This window comes from Coregonus clupeaformis, chromosome 12, assembly GCF_020615455.1.
Source record: "Coregonus clupeaformis isolate EN_2021a chromosome 12, ASM2061545v1, whole genome shotgun sequence".
Classification (NCBI taxonomy): Eukaryota; Metazoa; Chordata; class Actinopteri; order Salmoniformes; family Salmonidae; genus Coregonus; species Coregonus clupeaformis.
The window spans coordinates 12495314-12517054 of record NC_059203.1 but is presented as its reverse complement, the minus strand read 5'-3'; the positions used below and the strand labels follow the sequence as shown (position 1 = coordinate 12517054).

Below are 21741 nucleotides of genomic sequence, written 5' to 3'. Positions count from 1 at the left end.
GTCTTGGAATGGCCTGTGGTATGACTTAAAAATTGCTGTACACCAGCAGAACCCATCCAACTTGAAGGAGCTGGAGCAGTTTTGCCTTGAAGAATGGGCAAAAATCCCAGTGGCTAGATGTGCCAAGCTTATAGAGACATACCCCAAGAGACTTGCAGCTGTAATTGCTGCAAAAGGTGGCTCTACAAAGTATTGACTTTGGGGGTGGTGAATAGTTATGCATGCTCAAGATTTCTGTTTTTTTTTTCTCGTATTTCTTGTTTGTTTCACAAGAGAAAATATTTTGCATCTTCAAAGTGGTAGGCATGTTGTGTAAATCAAATGATACAAACCCCCCAAAAATCTATTTTAATTCTAGGTTGTAAGGCAACAAAATAGGAAAAATGCCAAGTGGGTGAATACTTTCGCAAGCCACTGTACCTGTCAGAGAACCAAACACAGTTGAACCTATCACTTAATGTTTCTATAATTGATTATATACAGTACAGTTGTGTTTTCAGCACTTTCAGAGGACAGAATTACAATTCACTCATGCATTTCATTTAATTGAACATAATTACAACACTGCTGCCACAACACAATTTACCTTCAAAGTGGACCACACTCCTTATTCAAAGCAGTAAGTGAAGCAAATATACTGAACAAAAATATTAATGCAACATGCAGTAATTTCTATGATTTTAATGAGTTATAGTTCATATACGGAAATCAGTCAATTTAAATAAATTCATTAGGCCCTAATCTATGGATTTCACATGACTTGGCAGGGGCGCAGCCATTGGGGAGCTAGGCCCAGCCAATCAAAATGAGTTTGCTCACATAATAACTTTATTACAGACAGAAATACTCCTCAGTTTCATCAGTTGTCAGGGTGGCTGGTCTCAGACGATCCCGCAGGTAAAGAAGCCGGATGAGGAGGTCCTGGGCTGGCGTGTTTACACATGGTCTGCGGTTGTGAGGCCAGTTGGACGCACTGCCAAAATTCTCTAAAACAACGTTGGAGGTGGTTTCTGGTAGAGAAGTGAACATAAAATTCTCTGGCAACAGCTCTGGTGGACATTCCTGCAGTCAGCATGCCAATTGCACGCTCCCTCAAAACTGGAGACATCTGTGGCATTGTGTTGTGTGACAAAACTGCACATTTTAGAGTGGCCTTTTATTGTCCCCAGCGCAAAGTGCACCTGTGTAATGATCATGCTGTTTAATCAGCTTCTTGATATGCCACACCTGTCAGGTCCTCTGTAGCTCAGCTGGTAGAGCACGGCGCTTGTAACGCCAAGGTAGTGGGTTCGATCCCCGGGACCACCCATACACAAAAATGTATGCACGCGTGACTGTAAGTCGCTTTGGATAAAAGCGTCTGCTAAATGGCATATTATTATATATTATTATTATCTTGGCAAAAGAGAAATGCTCACTAACAGGGATGTAAACCAATTTGTGCACAACATTTGAGAGAAATAAGCTTTATGTGAGCATGGAACATTTCTGTGACCTTTTATTTCAGCTGATGAAACATGGGACCAACAGTTTACATGTTGCGTTTATATTTTTGTTCAGTATATATTTCACTAAGGTCAACCACATGGCCTCTACTAACATGACTAGCATATGATCATACAGGGCAGCCAGAAAGACTCTCTAATGGTATGTGAGGACTTCTGAGTGGAACTTCTGGCAGTGTGTTCCCACTGAGGACCATCTAATTGTGGCTGGTTCAGCAGCTGAGCTGTTGCTGGGTAGCACTGCCATTCGCATGTGGTGCACCAAGCCTCTGCTCCATTGCCTTCTCCCCCAACCAGAGCAATTAAAAAATTGTCCATTTACAGTAGAGCCCACCACACATAGCAAACAGTCCTATGTGATAGCCTACACATCTGAATCTACACTTAAGGACCACATAATCTTACACAAATTCATCAAAGCTCTTGGCGACATAGGGGTTTGGGTTTGGATGTGATTAAATGCTGGTTGACATACTGTATGTTTTTTGTGATCGTGTGATCAATAAATTGTAGGTATAAGCAGAGTACTATATCTCTGCTATAGCTCACATTGATTTCCTTGACAAAAATGTAACATGCATAGTTGATCAACTTCTGATTGATAAAATAATACTGTGTATATAGTCATATTAGCTCTGATGGATTGCATAAAGCTGAGCCCTTGTTGTTGGGTCATATATTTATCATGTGGAAGTTCAGATGGACAGACTACACCCAAATACTCCACATACCTGCCTTTGCAAAACAGCTGTCTTTTGTTTTTATACAATTCTTCTTCCCAAGGCATGTGTTGACAAGACACTACAGACAAATAAGTGAGCCTCATCGCGGGGTTCTGACTGCTGCTGCAAAGAGGGAATCTGAGAAACAGACTGTTCTTCTTTCAGAGCATATCAATCAACAGCCTTGGAAGCCAGCAGTTGTCTCTATCCTCTCTATCCTATTACATGAGCCATTGAGCTACTTGTGTATACGTAACCAGTAACTAACTATAGTACTTTGGGTTTATGGATTACATGATGTAAGACATGACATGCAAATATTGTAGTTAGATTTCTGAACAATCTGGTATCTGAATCGTATATGTTTTGATGATCCATTTTAATGCACCATATTCTCTGTGCATGTGTGTTTGTGTTAGAGCCCCTGTTTTACCCCCAGCAGCTCCACAACCCAGTACCTCCGTCCCAGTCACATAGGGGTGCTCCCCTCACCCCTTCCTCCCCTGAGACAAGGCTGGACTAAGCAGCACTAGGCTGCCTGTCACTGGGCTGAGCCACTGGGAACCAGAGAAGGAGACCTCAAGGAGATCCACCATCCTGGTCTCAGAGCATTTCGTATTATTCTGTAGGTAAATCCGAGACACTCCATTTAGTATGATATGTAACGTTACATATGGTATGTATTAATTTGTGGATGTCCATCACCCATTTTGTATGATATGTTACGAATTACAATTCATATTATATGTCACGAATTTGAAAAACGTATGATTTGTTACGAATCCTAGCTAGGTGGCTAAGGTTGGCTAGCTCACTAACGTTAGATAGGCTAGGGGTTAAGGTTAAGTTAAGGAGTTAGTTAAAGGGTTAAGGTTAGGGTTAGGGGAAGAGTTAGCTAAAACGGTTAAGGTTAGGGTTAGGTGAAGGGTTAGCTAAAAGGGTTAGGGTTAGGGGAAGGGTTAGCTAACATGCTAAGTAGTTACAAAGTAGTTAAAAAGTAGTAAGAAGTTGAAAAGTTGCTAATTACCTCAAATGCTAAAGTTGTCCGTGATGAGATTCGAACCCGCAAACCTTTGGGTTGCTAGACGTTCACGTTATACACACACCCATCCACCCCGACCAACCACCCTAAGTAACCATCTGTCTTATGTAACCATACCAAACGTAACATATCATACTAAATGGAGTGTCTCAGATTTACATACAGAATAATACGAAATGCTCCGAGACCAGGTTGGATCCACAGCACCAAGCCCTGTGTTGTAGCTGAGACAATGCTGAGATTCTTCCAGGGCACTGAAGCCTGGTGAATGGTGGTCTGACTCCACAGTGGTAACATAATGGAGGATGTCTGACGGTGCTACGTTAAGACCTGGGAGTCACCAGCCTTAACCCCCTGGCTGCCGAAGGCCTCTGTATGCATCTCACTCTCTAGCCCCTCTCTCAGTCACAGGGCCGAGGCTTGGACTGCAGATGCTTGACTCACTCACTAGCATGTGTTTTATGGTCTACATGGAGTAAATAGAGAACAAATATGCCTTGCAGACCTTGGGGGGAATGCCCTGTGCCCTTTAGCGTGTGCTTTGTCTGTACACTACCTGTTTGGGCCTGACTGTTTGACCTCTGACCTGGGGAGGGTTCTGCCGGGAGCTCTGGGACAACATGGAGAGGCCACAAGGATTCCTGAAATTACTGTTATGGTTTTCAACTTGACTCCCTGTTAGTATGTGCACAATGTGCAGTAACGTGTCCATGTCCACGGAGGATGGAAAAAGCCCTGAAGCTATTGCCCTACAGAGGGAAAGACACAGCTCCATGACTGATTGTCATGTCCTTTAGCTGTAGGTAGAGGGAAGCAGGAGGGATGCCTGAACATTTTGTTCAATCTGCTGCAGTCACAACATACCAGTTATGCACTGTAGGTATAGAATGGCATGTCAGCAAAAAAAAGTTACCCTACTGTGAATTTCCCATAGTAATTATGACAATAATGAATATCTACAGTACTTAAGTGTGGGGACACACTAAAGGAGATAAGCTGTGGTTAACGTGAGGTAAACTGAGGTAGACAGGGAGAGGAGGGAGATTGAACGTGTTGATTATTCTCTAATTGTATTTTGTAAATGCTTGTCGACTCAGATTCCCATGCACTTGAAGTTTTCACCCTCAGCATGACCAGGATCGACCTTTCATCAGGGCTGCTGTAAAGAGTCTAATGAGCAAGGCTCTGAGCCCATACCCAGCCAAGACTTTTCCACAATTAGGAGAGATTAGGGGGCAGTGAAGGAGGAACATGGGGGTAGTACCCCTCTCATTAGAGATGGCAGTCCTGATTGGACAAAACCTAAGTGATGCTCTCCATTGGTTGGGATGCCCTAAACTCGACACCTCCTCCAGGATGAGCAGACATATAGAGGAAGGAAGAGGAAAGCCAGTTTCTGAGCGGAAACAGGGATTCCCAATTTGTGTCGAAAGGTGGGATGAAACAACATACCAGTCAGAGGCACAACACAAACATGAGAGTCGGCCTCCCTTCCCTTCCTGAATGACTGCTGGTTTCATCCTGGGCAGATTTCAAAGGGATTAGATCCCTTATCACAATGAGACAGACCCTGCTGGTTAGCTACAGCCAGGAATGTACATAACGAGAGAGAGAGAGAGAGATAGAGAGAGAGAGAGAGAGAGAGAGAGAGAGAGAGAGAGAGAGAGAGAGAGAGAGAGAGAGATTGGAGCAAGCCACATTCAGAGGAGGTGTCTTAGCAGTGAGTGCAGGGAGCGTGAGAGTGTGAGAAACCTCTGGATAGGAACTCCTGAGACTGTTTCATTGTCTCAGCTTATCTCCTGTCCTCCTCCATTGCAGCCAATGTGCTTTAAGCTCACGGTACACTGACTACTGCTAGCAAGACTCTCATTAAATCCTCACATTATACAATGGGAAACATGTGAGAATAATGTAATGTAAATGGACCATCTATTCAAATTCCTCGAAAGCAAATGTACTGTAACAAAAGCCAACAAGATAAGGGATAATATTATAAAATGTTCCTAATACTAATTTACCCTTTTTCTGCTCTTACCATGGCAAACCACCTTTGTAGTCTCAACATCAGAACATAACCTACAGTCCCTCTAACCACATATATCATTGGGGTAGTGATGTTCCTGCTGTGTAACTGCTGTGTCAACACCCAATCCCCCCACGCACTTTGACCTTGCACAAGTGAATTGACACACCAATCCGGAGTGACTTAGTGCTGCAGCTGTAGATCCCGAGGCATCATTCTTACACGGACCCTGATTATCTCTGGGTGGCTACCAGATATAAAACAGAGACACCATGAGTTATGAATGCATGTTAAGGCACTGGAGAAGACTACCCAGCAAACGCTTATTTTCTCACAGATAGACAGACATGTGGACGAGACCATAAACATTTACATTTACATTTTACATTTGAGTCATTTAGCAGACGCTCTTATCCAGAGCGACTTACAGTTAGTGAGTGCATACATTTTACATACTTCATATACTAAGGCCATGCACATGAGGCCTATTATGCTTTTTAAAGCAGGAGTGAAAATAAATGTATAGCCTTTGGCACCCATTCCATGCGGCCATGGTGTGAGATTCAGTTATTTCTGATTTGAAAAGTGGATTAGATTAATGGTCAAGCTTAATGCTTTAATCAAATTGTCCTAATACAGTGTGGGATAGTCAAAACCCCAGTGCTATATCAGTCTTTGTTTGTAGCATGCCGTTTCTCATTCTCATGTGGTTCTCATGAGCCCAGCCGGGCGGCTAGGGACTGAGAGGCCTCACAGCTGCAGCCCCTGCTGGCTCTCATTACTCCACAGTACATCCATGGGAGAGAAGAGAAACACTACCACCACATTTCCTGACTGGAGCAGCACTGCTGCTTCACATATTAATACTGGAGCCTACTGTACTAATATTAAAGCAATACAGAGGCAATCTAGTCATTAACAAACAGAATGCCAAGCATTGACATGTTTGACAGCCATCCACATTGGCAAACAAATCATTAAACAGGGGCACAAATCTTTCATGAAGTAGGAGGGCTTTAAGTGCTGAATTCTTGGAAAGGTCGTCCTCGCTAATGTTTTTCTTCTCTCGAAGTTAAAGCTCGTCAATAGGATTCAGTATTGAAGCATTTATTTTTACAGTGCCAAAGTTACCGAGGTCAGAACACCTCTTTCCTTGTTTTACATTCCTCAGTGCAGCGAGACACGGAGAGGGCAGACATATTTAGCAGCGGGAGGAAAAAGCATCATAGGATTTTCCTGTCAGTCAACTGTCAGTCAAAGTCCTACCTGCCAGGGCTAGATCGTGGAATGGTTTATTCTTGCAGTCAGTTAGTCCATTTTTTAAAAAGAATATCTCTCTCTGCCTCTACAACAGGAGCCCAGACATTGGCCCAGACTAAGAGCCCAGACCTTGACTGGACAGCAACATGTGTGTCACTGCTGCTTACTCACATCACGTCTAAATGGCCTGATGAATGCGGCGATGAGAGTTAACCTGTGTCCACAAACAGCATGTAACATTCCTGCCTTTATTACCTGTGAGGTCAGCCATAGTAAACTGCAGCTCACCCTCAGACCTATAGGCTGGGTCCACATGCCAGGTTCCCCTCTGACCTCTCTGTTCCCCTGCCATCCTCAGAGACAGCAGGGGGCCACACAAGTCAGCGCTGCTGCATAAATCCGGTCAGCTTTTACACACACAGCACACAATCAACAATACTACGGATATGACTGCTGTCTGTTCTCATCAGTCTTAACACAGCACAAGACTGAATGGACTGAACAGCCACCATGGTCTTTCTTTGTGATCTTTCTTTCAAATAACAGGAATAAGCCACAGTGCCTTCAGAAAGTATTCACACCCCTTGACTTTTTCCACATTTTGTTGTGTGATTAAAATGTATTTAATTGTCATTTCTTGTCAACTATCTACATAAAATACTGTAATGTCAAAGTGGAAGAAATGGAAAATAAAACACTAATATATTTTGAATAGATAAGTATTCAACCCCCTGAGTCAATACATGTTAGAATCAGCTTTGGCAGCGATTATACCTAAGTCTTTCTGGGTAAGTATATAAGAGCTTTGCAAACCTGGATTGTACCATTATTCTTCTTAAAATTCTTCAAGCTCTGTCAAGTTGGTTGTTTATCATTGCTAGACAGCCGTTTTCAAGTCTTGCCATATATTTTCATGCCAATTTAAGTCAGAACTGTAACTAGGCCACTCAGGAACATTCAATGTCGTCTTTGTAAGTAACTCCAGTATATAATTGGCCTTGCGTTTTAGATTATTGCCCTGCTGAAAGTTGGTTTTGTGTCCCAGTGTCTGTTGGAAAGCAGACTGAACCAGGACTTTGCCAGTGCTTAGCTCTTTTCATTTTCTTTTTATCCTAAGAAAACCTCACTAGTCCTTGCCGATGACAAGCATACCCATAACATGATGCAACCACCACCATGCTTAAAAATATGAAGCGTGGTACTCAGTGATGTGTTGTGTTGGATTTGACCCAAAGATAATGCTTTGTACTCAGGACAAAAATATGAGTTCTTTGCCATATTTTTTTAGCAGTATTACTTTAGTGCTTTATTGCAAACAGGATGCATGTTTTGAATAATTGTATTCTGTACAAGCTTCCTTCTTTTCACTCTGTCATTTAGGTTAGTATTGTGGAGTAACTACAATGTTGTTGATCCATCCTCAGTTTTCTCCTATCACAGCCATTTAACTCTGCAACTGGTTTAAAATCACCATTGGCCTCATGGTGAAATCCCTGAGCGGTTTCCTTCCTCTCCGTCAACAGAGTTAGGAAGGACGCCTGTGTCTTTGTAGTGACTGGGTGTATTGCTACACCATCCAAAGTGTAATTAATAACTTCACCATGCTCAAAAGGATATTAATTGTCTGCTTTTTGTTTTTCGTCTACCAATAGGTGCCCTTCTTTGCAAAGCATTGGAAAACCTCCCTGGTCTTTGTGGTTGAATCTGTGCTTGAAATTCACTGCTCGACTGAGGGACCTTACAGATAATTGTATGTGTGGGGTATCGAGATGAGGTAGTCATTAAAAAATCAAGTTAAACACCCTTATTGCACACAGAGTGAGGCCTTATTATCTGACTTAAGCACATTTTTACTGCTGAACTTATTTAGGCTAGCCATAACAAAGGGGTTGAATACTTAATGACTGAATATATCTTTTTATTAATTTGTTAACATTTCTAAAAACATAATTCCACTTCGACATTATGGGGTTTTGTGTGTAGATCAGTGACACAAAAACCTAATTTAATCCATTTTAAATTCAGGCTGTAACACAACAATGTGGAAAAAGTCAAGGGGTGTGAGTACTTTCTGAAGGCACTGTACATACTGTATGTGTACTACCAGTATCCTCTAGGCATGGTCTTATCATTCCTCTGAGAGGTAGGACAGAGGTCAATCAGTTTTTACAACAAGTCAGGACTGGTACAGATGCCAGAACTATAAACCATATTTCTGATGAACACATTTATGGGGCATGAACCAGAGCCTGTGCTCTTGCATCAGACAAGGGGGCCTTTCCTGTGACACACACGTGTGATCTGGATGTGGTACATAGTCAGCCTGACTAAGGGTTAAACACTGCTCACATCTGGCCTGTTCATGTTAACATTAACATTATGGTCAGAAGTTATGTCCCAGAGAAAGCAGGCCCCTGTAATAATTCTCATTAAACACTGTAATCGCACTGCAGTGAGATTCCCTACACAATTTCCCAGACCCACCTCAAAGACCCAAAACTATTTATTCAGTATGTTAAACAAAACAGAACTCTGACTGCTTGCTTTCAATCTGTGCAGATTGTATCAAATAAAAACAAACAAATTAATGAAATGATGCTTGTTTAGAAATTCGATTTATTGAATAATGGGATTAAGAGGGAACTGTATTAAGGAAAAAATATTTTTTTCGTTTACATACCACATACAGAGGGATCCGAAGTTATTGACATCCTTGATAAAGATGAGCAATACTGATTGTATAAAATAAATAATTCAAATACTGAGCTATAGTGTATGCCAAAAAAAGGGGAAATTATATTATTTTATACTAATACAATTGTTCAGAGAAAGAGATTTTATTTAAAAAGTCATACTTTTTTTCTCAAAAAGGTAGGGGTAAAAAGTATTCACACCCCTAATAATATAATCTCCCAATTTTTTTGCATACACTATAGCTCAGTATTTGAATTATTTATTTTATACAATCATAATTGCTCATCTTTATCAAGGGTGTCAATAATTTAGGACCCCACTGTATGTAGTATTTTCACAGAGAATATTCAAATTAAATAGTAGGGACATCAATGGTTATAACGTTTTAGTAACAATGACCAGCCTAAAGACAACATCAAAGTTCTCAAAGAAGTCATGTTCAGTAAGTCAGTGTGTCTGCAGTGACAGAAGGCACTACCGCTACATGGACAGTTGAGAGGCAGGTTTTGACAAGTTATTGAACAGCTACTTTGAAGAGAGACCTCTATTCACCAGCTAATGGTGCGCAAAAGATGGTGCAGACATTAACATCTGAAACAACTCCGCTTGACTGACTACGGTTCTGCTATTCCGGCAACCACTCCTCCAACACCAGAATAATATCAATCCAATGTAAGGCTTCTTCTTCTTGAAGAGAGCTTCTCTGAACAGACAAACATTTTAATTGAAAAGGCCTTTATCCCAGCTGCAGAGAGACATATACCTGAATGATTCCAGAATCCAAAAAGATTTGATAAAATTACAGATAATTGTAAAACTCATCTGTTGTGCTGTGTTCAGCACTCTCTGATGGTGAAAGACCAAGTGCTCTTCATTAATGCCCAGGCTGTTAAGATGAACAAAATATCAACAAAGAGAACAATGGCCAAGGCCAGAGCCAGGTTGTTCAAGCATTGTGAAACCAGAGCTCTATTCTCTGTTCTCCATTGTGAATAAGAGCTGGCTTTTATTCAGAGTGTCCTTCTACTCATCCCTCTCCTACAAGTAACCAAGAGCCCGTCTCTCTCTCCTGGTCTGATCTTCTTCTTCTTCTCTCCCTTTTATCACATTTTTCATCTATTTGAGATCATCACATCAAAGACACCAGAGTCAACTTCCCCTAAAGTTCATGATGACAGTATTATGTGGATGGGAAAAGGAACATTCCTGTTTTACAAGGAGATGCACAGAGATCATAAAAATGAATACTGTAGCACTATTGATCTCTGTTGAATACTAAGCAGATCCACTTGATCCAATCGTCTGTAAGGCTGGCACCTGTGAAGCTGTTTTCTCTGTGTGAGGTCCACATCTGAAAGACGTTGGTCAGTGTGTGTGTGTATGTGTGTCAACTCAAATCAAAGTTTGTCTCGTACACAGATCAGCAGATGTTAAAGCAGGTGCAGTGAAAATGCTTTTGTTTTTAGCTCCAGCAGTGCAGTAAATATTTAACAGTACAAAACTAATACAAAAGATGGCTGAGGTCTTCTTGGCCTTCTTGTGACACTGGGTGCTGTCCTGGAAGGCAGGCACTGTGCCCCCTGTGATGCGTTGGGTTGACCCTGTGGTTGCGGGCGGTGCAGTTGCCGTACCAGGCGGTGATACAGCCTGACAGAATGCTCTCGAAAGTGCATCTGTAGAAGTTCATGAGGGTCTTAGGGGCCAAGATGAATATCTTCAGCCTCCTGAGGTTGAAGAGGTGCTGTTGTGCCTTCTTCACCACGGTGTCAGTGTGGCAGGACTATTTCAGGTCCTCAACGATGTGCATGCCGAGGAACTTGAAGCTTTTGACCCTCTACACCCACTGTGGCCCTGTCGATATGGATGAGGGCGTGCTCTCTCTGCCACTTCCTGTAGTCCACGATCAGCTCCTTCATTTTGTTGATGTTGAGGGAGAGGTAATTTACCTGGCACAACTCCGCCAGGGCCCTCACCTCCTCACTGTAGGCTTTCTCATTGTTGTTGGTCATCAAGCCTACCACTGTTGTTTCGTCAGCAAACTTGATGATTGAGTTGGAGACGTGCGTAGCCACGCAGTCATGGGTGAACAAGGAGTACAGGAGGGGGCTGAGCACGCACCCCTGTGGGGCCCCTGTGTTGAGGATCAGCGTGGCAGAGGTGTTGATGCCTACCTTCACCACCTGGGGTCGGCCCACCAGGAAGTCTAGGACCCAGTTGCACAGTGAGGAGTTCAGAGTGAGTGTGTGAGTGTGTGTGTGTGTGGTCTCTGACTGATATCTGAGGTACACCACCAGTCAAAAGTTTGGACACACCTACTCATTCAAGGATTTTTCTTTATTTTTACAATTCTTTACATTGTAAAATAATAGTGAAGACAATATCACATATGGAATCATGTAGTAACCAAAAAAGTATTAAACATTGGTCCCGTGTAGCTCAGTTGGTAGAGCATGGCACTTGCAACGCCAGGGTTGTGGGTTCGATTCCCACGGAGGGCCAGTATGAAAAAATGTATGCACTCACTAACTGTAAGTCGCTCTGGATAAGAGCGTCTGCTAAATGACTAAAATGTAAACAAATAAAAATATGTTTTATATTTGAGATTCTTCAAATAGCCACCCTTTGCCTTGATGACAGCTTTGCACACTCTTGGCATTCTCTCAACCACCGTCATATGGTAGTCACCTGGAATGTATTTCAATTAACAGGTGTGCCTTCTTAAAAGTTAATTTGTGGAATTTATTTCTTTCTTAATGTGTTTGAGCCAATCAGTTGTGTTGTGACAAGGTAGGTAGGTGGGGTATACAGAAGATGGTCTTTTACCAAATAGGGCTAAGTCCATCTTATGGCAAGAACAGCTCAAATAAGCAAAGAGAAACGACAGTCCATCATCACTTTAAGACATGGCGGTCAGTCAATACGGAACATTGCAAGAACTTTGAAAATGTCTTCAAGTGCAGTCGCAAAAACCATCAAGCGCTATGATGAAACTGGCTCTCATGAGGACCGCCACAGGAATGGAAGACCCAGAGTTACCTCTGCTGCATAGGATAAGTTCATTAGAGTTACCAGCCTCAGAAATTGCAGCCCAAATAAATGCTTCACAGAGCTCAAGTAACAGACACATCTCAACATCAACTGTTCAGAGGGGACTGTGTGAATCAGGCCTTCATGGTTGAATTGCTGCAAAGAAACCACTTCTAAAGGACACCAATAAGAAGAAGAGACCTGCTTGGGCCAAGAAACACGAGCAATGGGCATTAGACTGGTGGAAATGTGTCCTTTGGTCTGGAGTGAGACGCAGTGTGGATGAACGGATGATCTCTGCATGTGTAGTTCCCACCATAAAGCATGGAGGAGGTAGTGTTATGGTGTGGGGGTGCTTTGCTGGTGACACTGTCACACTTAACCAGCATGGCTACCACAGCATTCTGCAGCGATACGCCATCCCATCTGGTTTGGGCTTAGTGGGACTATCATTTGTTTTTCAACAGGACAACGACCCAACACACCTCCAGACTGTGTAAGGGCTATTTTACCAAGAAGGAGTATGATGGAGCGCTGCATCAGATGACCTGGCCTCCACAATCCCCCGACCTCAACCCAATTGAGATGGTTTGGGATGAGTTGGACGGCAGAGTGAAAGAAAAGCAGCCAACAATTGCTCAGCATATGTGGGAACTCCTTCAAGACTGTTGGAAAAGCATTCCAGGTGAAGCTGGTTGAGAGAATGCCAAGCGTGTGCAAAGCTGTCATCAAGGCAAAGGGTTTTTAACACTTTTTTGGTTACTACATGATTACATATGTGTCCTCACTATTATTCTACAATGTAAAAAAAAAAAATAATAAAGAAAAATCCTTGAATGAGGTGTGTCCAAACTTTTGACTGGTACTGTACGTGTAACAGTATTCCAAGATTCCAAGACTGACCAACCACAGGGCAGAGGACAGAGTGGTCTGCCGGTCCCTACTATCTCTACAGCTCACCTACTACCACAATAACATGCTATAGGCCTATTCCCCTACATAGAAACCCAGTGTCCTCTCTCCTCTGAAAGTGTGACCCAGACAGAAACTGAGTCAGGATCTTGCCACTCTGTGCTGGTGATGGAGCGTCTGATGGAGCGTGGTGTCCTATCTGTGTGCCACATCTCAGTGAGCTGCCACTGGACTGTGGGGGACAGGCCTCAGTCTCACACTCAGTTTACTCATGCTCTGAGCAGAACCATTTGTTGTGTAATTATACACATTGTAGTGTTTTGTGCATCACAGACCTGCACAATGTTGCATAACAGTGAACAACATGAACACTCTTTATTCCTTGATTCATATGATCTTGAGTTGAAATACCCTACAGTGCCTACTCTCTCAAACTGAACATCCTCTGTCATTCTCGTTACGGGCCACTCTAATCAGTCCCTTTCATTCTGCTATAAGTGTAGTAGTCTATCCTGTACCCTTAAATCTATGACCAGTCAATAACACGGGTGCACTGCATGCCTGGCATGCTTTGAAGTGAAGCTACTGTACTTTACAGAATGATGATAATGATGATCACCACCACCACAAAGATTGTCTTGAGTGATATCTGGAGCTGGTTGGCGCGCTTGGCCTTGTAATGACCCCGAGACCAGCCAAAACATGAGCTCCTGGTCCTGAAATCATTTACACACAAAGGCAGAAAACACAGTTATCGCTCAATGAAACAAGGGTTTCACTGGGACATTTCACAGTTAGGGGCCATGACATGATCTATAGACTAGAGACATAACAAACATTTAACTGGCTTTTAACAGTCGTGTGATATGGAGCTCTAGATAGTATGTTGGCTCCTATTGGTTGATTCTTTGAGCCAATTCTCCTCTTCACCACTATGTGTCTATCCCCTTTGAATCCCCTCCACGTCAGCATCACAGTATACACTTTTCCTATTAAAAACACTGACATACACTGAGTGTACAAACATTAGGATCACCTGCTCTTTCCATGACATAGACTGTCCAGGTGAATCCAGGTGAAAGCTATAATCACTGATTGATGTCACCTGTTAAATCCACTTCAATCAGTGTAGATGAAGGGGAGGAGACAGGTTAAAGAAGGAATTTGTGGATTGTGTTTGGATTTTGTTTGTGTGACATTCAGAGGGTGAATGGGCAAGACAAAATATTAAAGTACCTTTGAACGGGTATGGTAGTAGGTGCCAGGCGCACCGGTTTGAGTGTTTCAAGAACTGAAACGTTGCTGTTTTTTTTTACGCTCAACAGTTTCCCGTGTGTATCAAGAATGGTCCACCACCCAAAGGACATCCAGCTAACTTGACACAACTGTGGGAAGCAACATGGGCCAGCATCCCTGTGGAGCGCTTTCGACACCTTGTAGAGTCCATGCCCCGACGAATTGAGGCTGTTCCGAATATATATTAGGGAAGTGTTCCTAATGTTTTGTACACTCAGTGTATTTTGAGTTTTCTAGATGACTCTAATGTTACCATTCACATCAGTGAATGGCAGCTTAAGTAGCACTTAAAAGGCAGTTGAAGTCTGATAGTGTTTTTATAGGACACAGAGCATTACTGTGTGTTCAGAGGCCAGATGTTGGCTCTGATTAAGATGTCTGCCAGGAGTCTGAAAGCCCTAGAAGCTCTATATGTATCGCAGAGGGCACCACTTGCCTGGCGTTGACAGGCTTGGCAGAATATATATATATATATATATATATATATATATTATACACACACACAGACACACATAGCACCAACTGACACAGTCCCACAGGGGATATAGGGCTTAGGGGACTGCCTAAAGATTTAGTTAATAATTTCAGCTGACATTTTATGGCCAACGGTTTATGTATGACAAAACTAGGTAAATACTTGATTATTGAGGCAAATGGTGGTTTCACATGCAAGAATTTAGTTAATCTAGCTGGCCGGTCAAAAAGTGATGTAAACCAGGGGTTGGAATCAAAATTATTTTCCAATCGTTCTGTTCCGAGCAGAACCTCTATTTATTTAGTTCCATTCCAACGAGTATAATAAAGTTCTGAACTGGTTCGAACCCCAAAAAAGTAAAGAATCATATAGTTCATTTTCGTGATTTTTTTTACCCACAAAATCAACCTGTTTTTTAAATTATGAAGTTTACCATAGTTCCCCAGAACAGTTGAGCCAGTCACGTGTTTGTTTGTAAATAGCACAATGGGTGAAAGCGCGAGCAGGTGAGTCCAGCTGTGTATTGACAGGGGTCGCGTTTTATATTGAAAGTCAACAGTGTATTTTTGCTTCAATAGAGTGATCAGGGACGTGCAACTATAGTTTTCCTTCATGGAAAATACATTAGTCCAACACATTCGGCAGAAAATAGCTTAATTTTCATAGCAACGCTATTTTGCTGGCAGCCACACAAGTAAATGAGCTTACAATGAAAAAGCAAGGTATCTTGCAAAAACGATACATGGCCATCATATTTCTAATGTTTATCATAAAAAGAATGTAGCCAGCTACATTTCCTAATGTTTTTCTTAAAGTTAATCTTGAATTTTACCAGAGAAAGGTAGGCTGGCTACACCGAGGAAAGTACCAGAGAAAAGTAGCTACACATCAGTCAGAGTGCTGTCTGCTGATAGAATGCCTGTTAGTGAATTCTCATCCAAGTCGAGAAGTGCAACAGAAGCATTTTAGATCTGCGTTTACAAAACGTAGCAAGATATTGATGCGTTTTATCTTTTTTTCCTGCGTAAAAAATGAATTCTGCGTTAACGCGACCCCTAAGTTTAACTTGCTAGTTATCTAAGTAAGCTACTGAATTAATAAGGTGACTGGGCATCATATTGTTTAAGCTTTCTGCCGTGTTTGAGAAGTCGATACCCTTTGGATGAGTTATCTGTACAGCTGCCACTGCTATCTTTTGATATCCTTGCGTTTATTTATCCTCTCCGTTCTCGGCCCGTCTGCTCCTCCCCCATCTTCTCCGAGCAGAACAGGCAGACCCCTTTCCCTAGCTACTCCAGACTACACAGAGACAGCATGTATACATGCTGCTTCAGAGCCAGTACTGAAATGTCAAGGGTGGAGAGAAAGCAAGAGAGAGGGGTGGACATGGAGGAGGCTTGGCTTGAAGTGCTAAGCTTCATTACATGATGTGAATTGGAATGTGTTTAGTGTATTACTAGCATCATAACTTCATTAGGATATCTTTGGAACAAAAAATTACATTACCGGTTCTCAAGAGTTAAGACGGTTCCGTTACGGAACACTAGAGATCACTTTCGTTCCCGGTTCTGTTTCCGTTCCTAAAAAAATTATGTTATTTTTCAGTTTTCGGTTCTGTTCCCTGAACCGTTTTCCACCCCTGATGTAAACCATCAGAAATGGTTACGACAGGTAATGTTTATGATAGCATTATGTGGTACCAATGGATGTATAAATAAAGATATGTGCTTAATGTACATGTTTAGTGTAAAAATGACTATGATGAATGTCATCACCCACTGCCACAGGACATATAAAAAAATAAATGTGTATTTCACACACACACAAAAAAAGAGAAACTTATAATGGATTGCCCTGTGGCAGTGGGTGATGACATTCATCATAGTAATTGTACACTAAACATGTACATTAAGCAATGCTAAATGAATACTGAAGGACAATGGAACTGGAACTGCAAAACAAACATCTGTCACAGCAGACTTGTACTGAGAGTTGAACATTACTAATTAGTCCCCTCAATACAGAAACACACACAACACTGACAAACACAGAGGAACCACATCAACGCAACGGGCAACAGAGAATCACATCCCACCGCACACCATCGCACGCCAAAGGAAAGAATGCACAGACAAAAAGCTGAGAGGAAGAGACCACAGTAAATAAACGATGAGTGAATCTCAGTACAATGTGTTGGTATGCATCAGGCAACACAGCACTTGTATCCCGCAACAACGTTTCTTGGCTTATGTGTGAACATGTGACGACACGACAAAGTGCACCAGTCTGACAGTTCTGAGAAAGCATGATCACCACAACAGAAACTGGAATCATAATAACAGCCTGCAAACAGGACACAGGATAGTATCCACCAGGGGCGCAACTTTGGTTTTAGAAGTGGGGGGGACATAATTACTATATATATTTTTTAATCCAGTCGGATAAACACTCTAAACAGCTTACCCGACCGCTCGGAGGCGTCCGCATGGTCCTAAAGCACACCGTTAACTGTTTTGTATCACATTCCATGGGGCGGCGCACAATTGGCCCAGCGTTGTCCAGGGTAGGGGAGGGAATGGCCGGCAGGGATGTAGCTCAGTTGGTAGAGCATGGCGTTTGCAACGCCAGGGTTGTGGGTTCGATTCCCATGGGGGGTCAGTATGAATAAAATATATATAATAATGTATGCACTCACTAACTGTAAGTCGCTCTGGATAAGAGCGTCTGCTAAATGACTAAAATGTAAAATGTAAATAAAACTTTCAGAATGTGGGGGGAACATTTGTTATGAAATGCTATATATCAATTGTTTAGCTGGAATGGAATGTTCGCATCCTGTATATTTGACTGTGATATGTGCTTGTCTCACCTAGCTATCTTAAGATGAATGCACTAACAGTAAGTTGCTCTGGATAAGAGCATCTGCTAAATGACAAATGTCAAATGTAAATATTCTACATATAGATCTAATATTACTGTATTGATTCATTTTATAAAAGTTTTTTTTTTAAATATTGATGTCACAAATGTATAATTAGTCAAGTTATTTATGAAAAATGTAGTTATTTGTCACATTTGACGGTTTAAAACCTATCAGTACTACTTATTTCTCTGAGAGAGGTGGATATATAGTGTTTTGCAACAAAACATGTTTATTTGTCTCTCTGAAATGAAACCAAGTGATAGATTTCCAACAAATACATGTACAGTGGGGAGAACAAGTATTTGATACACTGCCGATTATGCAGGTTTTCCTACTTACAAAGACACCTGTCCACACACTCAATCAAACAGACTCCAACCTCTCCACAATAGCCAAGACCAGAGAGCTGTGTAAGGACATCAGAGATAAAATTGTAGACCTGCACAAGGCTGGGATGGGCTACAGGACAATAGGCAAGCAGCTTGGTGAGAAGGCAACAACTGTTGGCGCAATTATTAGAAAATGGAAGAAGTTCAAGATGACGGTCAATCACCCTCGGTCTGGGGCTCCATGCAACATCTCACCTCGTGGGGCATCAATGATCATGAGGAAGGTGAGGGATCAGCCCAGAACTACATGGCAGGACCTGGTCAATGACCTGAAGAGAGCTGGGACCACAGTCTCAAAGAAAACCATTAGTAACGCACTACGCCGTCATGGATTAAAATCCTGCAGCGCACGCAAGGTCCCCCTGCTCAAGCCAGCGCATGTCCAGGCCCGTCTGAAGTTTGCCAATGACCATCTGGATGATCCAGAGGAGGAATGGGAGAATGTCATGTGGTCTGATGAGACAAAAATAGAGCTTTTTGGTCTAAACTCCACTCGCTGTGTTTGGAGGAAGAAGAAGGATGAGCACAACCTCAAGAACACCATCCCAACCGTGAAGCATGGAGGTGGAAACATCATTCTTTGGGGATGCTTTTCTGCAAAGGGGACATGACGACTGCACCGTATTGAGGGGAGGATGGATGGGGCCATGTATCGCGAGATCTTGGCCAACAACCTCCTTCCCTCAGTAAGAGCATTGAAGATGGGTCGTGGCTGGGTCTTCCAGCATGACAACGACCCGAAACACACAGCCAGGGCAACTAAGGAGTGGCTCCGTAAGAAGCATCTCAAGGTCCTGGAGTGGCCTAGCCAGTCTACAGACCTGAACCCAATAGAAAATCTTTGGAGGGAGCTGAAAGTCCGTATTGCCCAGCGACAGCCCCGAAACCTGAAGGATCTGGGGAAGGTCTGTATGGAGGAGTGGGCCAAAATCCCTGCTGCAGTGTGTGCAAACCTGGTCAAGACCTACAGGAAACGTATGATCTCTGTAATTGCAAACAAAGGTTTCTGTACCAAATATTAAGTTCTGCTTTTCTGATGTATCAAATACTTATGTCATGCAATAAAATGCAAATTAATTACTTAAAAATCATACAATGTGATTTTCTGGATTTTTGTTTTAGATTCCGTCTCTCACCGTTGAAGTGTACCTATGATAAAAATGACAGACCTCTACATGCTTTGTAAGTAGGAAAACCTGCAAAATCGGCAGTGTATCAAATACTTGTTCTCCCCACTGTATGTCATTAAACAACCCCATGCCATGATTAGATAGAGAAAACAATACACCAATCTCTTTCATAAGTTCTTTAAACAATAAAAGCTAATTTACCAACATTTCTGAAAATGGATATATAGCATTTTGGAAATAAACTCTTCATATAGAACTCCTGCCACTGTAGGGGTTGCTTTAGGTCAGCCAGAACCAATCGTGGCGCACGCACCTAGGCCAGCTGTACATTCAGTGCCAATCACATGTCAATATGTACTCCTGAGTGGCGCAGTGGTCTAAGGCACTGCATCGCAGTGCTAACTGTGCCACTAGAGATCCTGGTTCGAATCCAGGCTCTGTCGCAGCCGGCCGCGACCGGGAGACTCATGGGCGGCGCACATTTGGCCCAGCGTCGTCCAGGGTAGGGGAGGGAATGGCCGGCAGGGATGTAGCTCAGTTGATAGAGCATGTGGGTTCGATTCCCACGGGGGGCCAGTATAAAAAAACAACTGTATGTTGCTCTGGATAAGAGCGTCTGCTAAATTTCGTAAATGTAATATAACCACCACTATATAATAGCCTAATAGAAGGACAGGGGTCTTCTGCATAACTGTCCACCAGCTACAGTAGGCCCCTGGGTGCCCATTGACGATAGCTATCACTCACCACCCTGAACAATGGCGGCAAGTCTTTACGTGTGTGAGGAAGGGGAGCTGGAGGGGGGATAGCTAGCTGATGGCGTCTCCTCTGATGTTAAACAGAGAGAGAGCAGCAGTGAGTCTCTGTGAATGGCCTGAGTTTATCTTTTCCTGATGTGTAACCCCTCTCTGTCCTTCAAAAGACAGATCAGCATGGGCAAGGCGAGCGACACGCTGCTTCACACCAGGCTAGCCATTTATTCATATATCCAACACACAAAGTACACACTCTCCAGTCTTCTGAGGGCCCCTCACAGTCTGCAACCTTGTTCTCAGAGCTGAAGAGTAAAAAAAAAAACGTCTGGCCATCACAGAGAAAGGAGAGACACTAAGCAGTGAGTGTATTCCAGTGAAATCACAGAACACGGCTGAGCGCAGAATAGCTTGATCAAACAAAGAGACAGAGCAGGTTGAAAGATGGGATTTGGATTGTCTGCCTTTTCCAGGATCCTTTTCACAAAGGAGTCAGGTCTTCAGCAGCAGGCTCTCCTTTCTCTGTCAGGTGACTGTGGAGTGAGAGCCCTGGGATGAAGGGAGCAGGACCGGAGGAGGGCTGGGTCCTCGCCGCCACGCTTCATCCCATAATGCATAATGTCTGTCAGAAAGGTATGCGTTCTCACCACAGCCCTCTGGGATGTCAGAGTCCAGGTCTGGCTAACTGATGAGAAGCTACAGTGAGGATCACAGAAGGCCTGTATCTCCTCTCACATTGAACAACCACATCAAAGCACATAGATGTCCATGCTATACTGGGACTTTTCACTGTTCTTTAGATACAATCTATCTGTGACCAGTTATCACTATGTAGGATGTTAACCCTGGACCCTTAACAAAGACCTTTGATAGGTCATCTTACTCCTACCAGGCAGCATATCTCAATGGACTTTGAATACTGTGCGTGCATGTGTGTGCACTGTATATTCCACAGACCACCTCAGTTCCTCTCAGCCTTGAGGAGGAATCTGAGACAGCACCCACCTAATGGTCTCCAGCTGTGCTCAGCACCTCATTGAGAATGTGTGTTCCCTTAATGATTAAGCCAGCTCAAGCAGACAGACCGATGAAAACTATCAGATCAGCCATCACAGACAGCTTGCAGTAAGTATATCAGCACTGGACCTGCCCCTACAGAGGAAAGCCCTGTGTGCTTGTCATCTGTTGTTGGCGTGTTTAACATCATGTAAGAGAGCGCTGAGATCCCAGACAGACTGGGCTGGATCTTGTTAGGGCACTTCATAAAGGGGACTCCTATTGTTCTGCACTTCCTGTACCTTTTAACTTGGGGGACGCCGATGTCGGCCACCAATCTAGGGTGTCTGAGAAGCCCTGGACTGTATGAGAGACAAGCAACTCTGGTGAACGGCAAGCACTTGAAGGAATTTCCTGTCGTGTGTAGTTACCAGAACAACAACAACATCCTCCACTCTAACGCACTGCTTCGACAGCTTGACTTCCACAACTGCTGCTGATAACATTATTGGGCTCATGGCAACTGTTGATGTGAGGAGATTCCCATTCATTCGTAGGGAAATGTGATCACTCAAGTTGAGTTCAGTGAGAATGC

At 42.9% G+C, this 21741-nt stretch overlaps 1 protein-coding gene across 1 annotated transcript in view; it reads right to left on the bottom strand.

Annotated features, from left to right (window-relative positions):
- LOC121577705 (multiple epidermal growth factor-like domains protein 6) overlaps positions 1-21741 on the bottom strand; it is a 96035-nt gene that overhangs the window by 53467 nt on the left and 20827 nt on the right. The gene's annotated exons all lie outside the window — the stretch shown is intronic.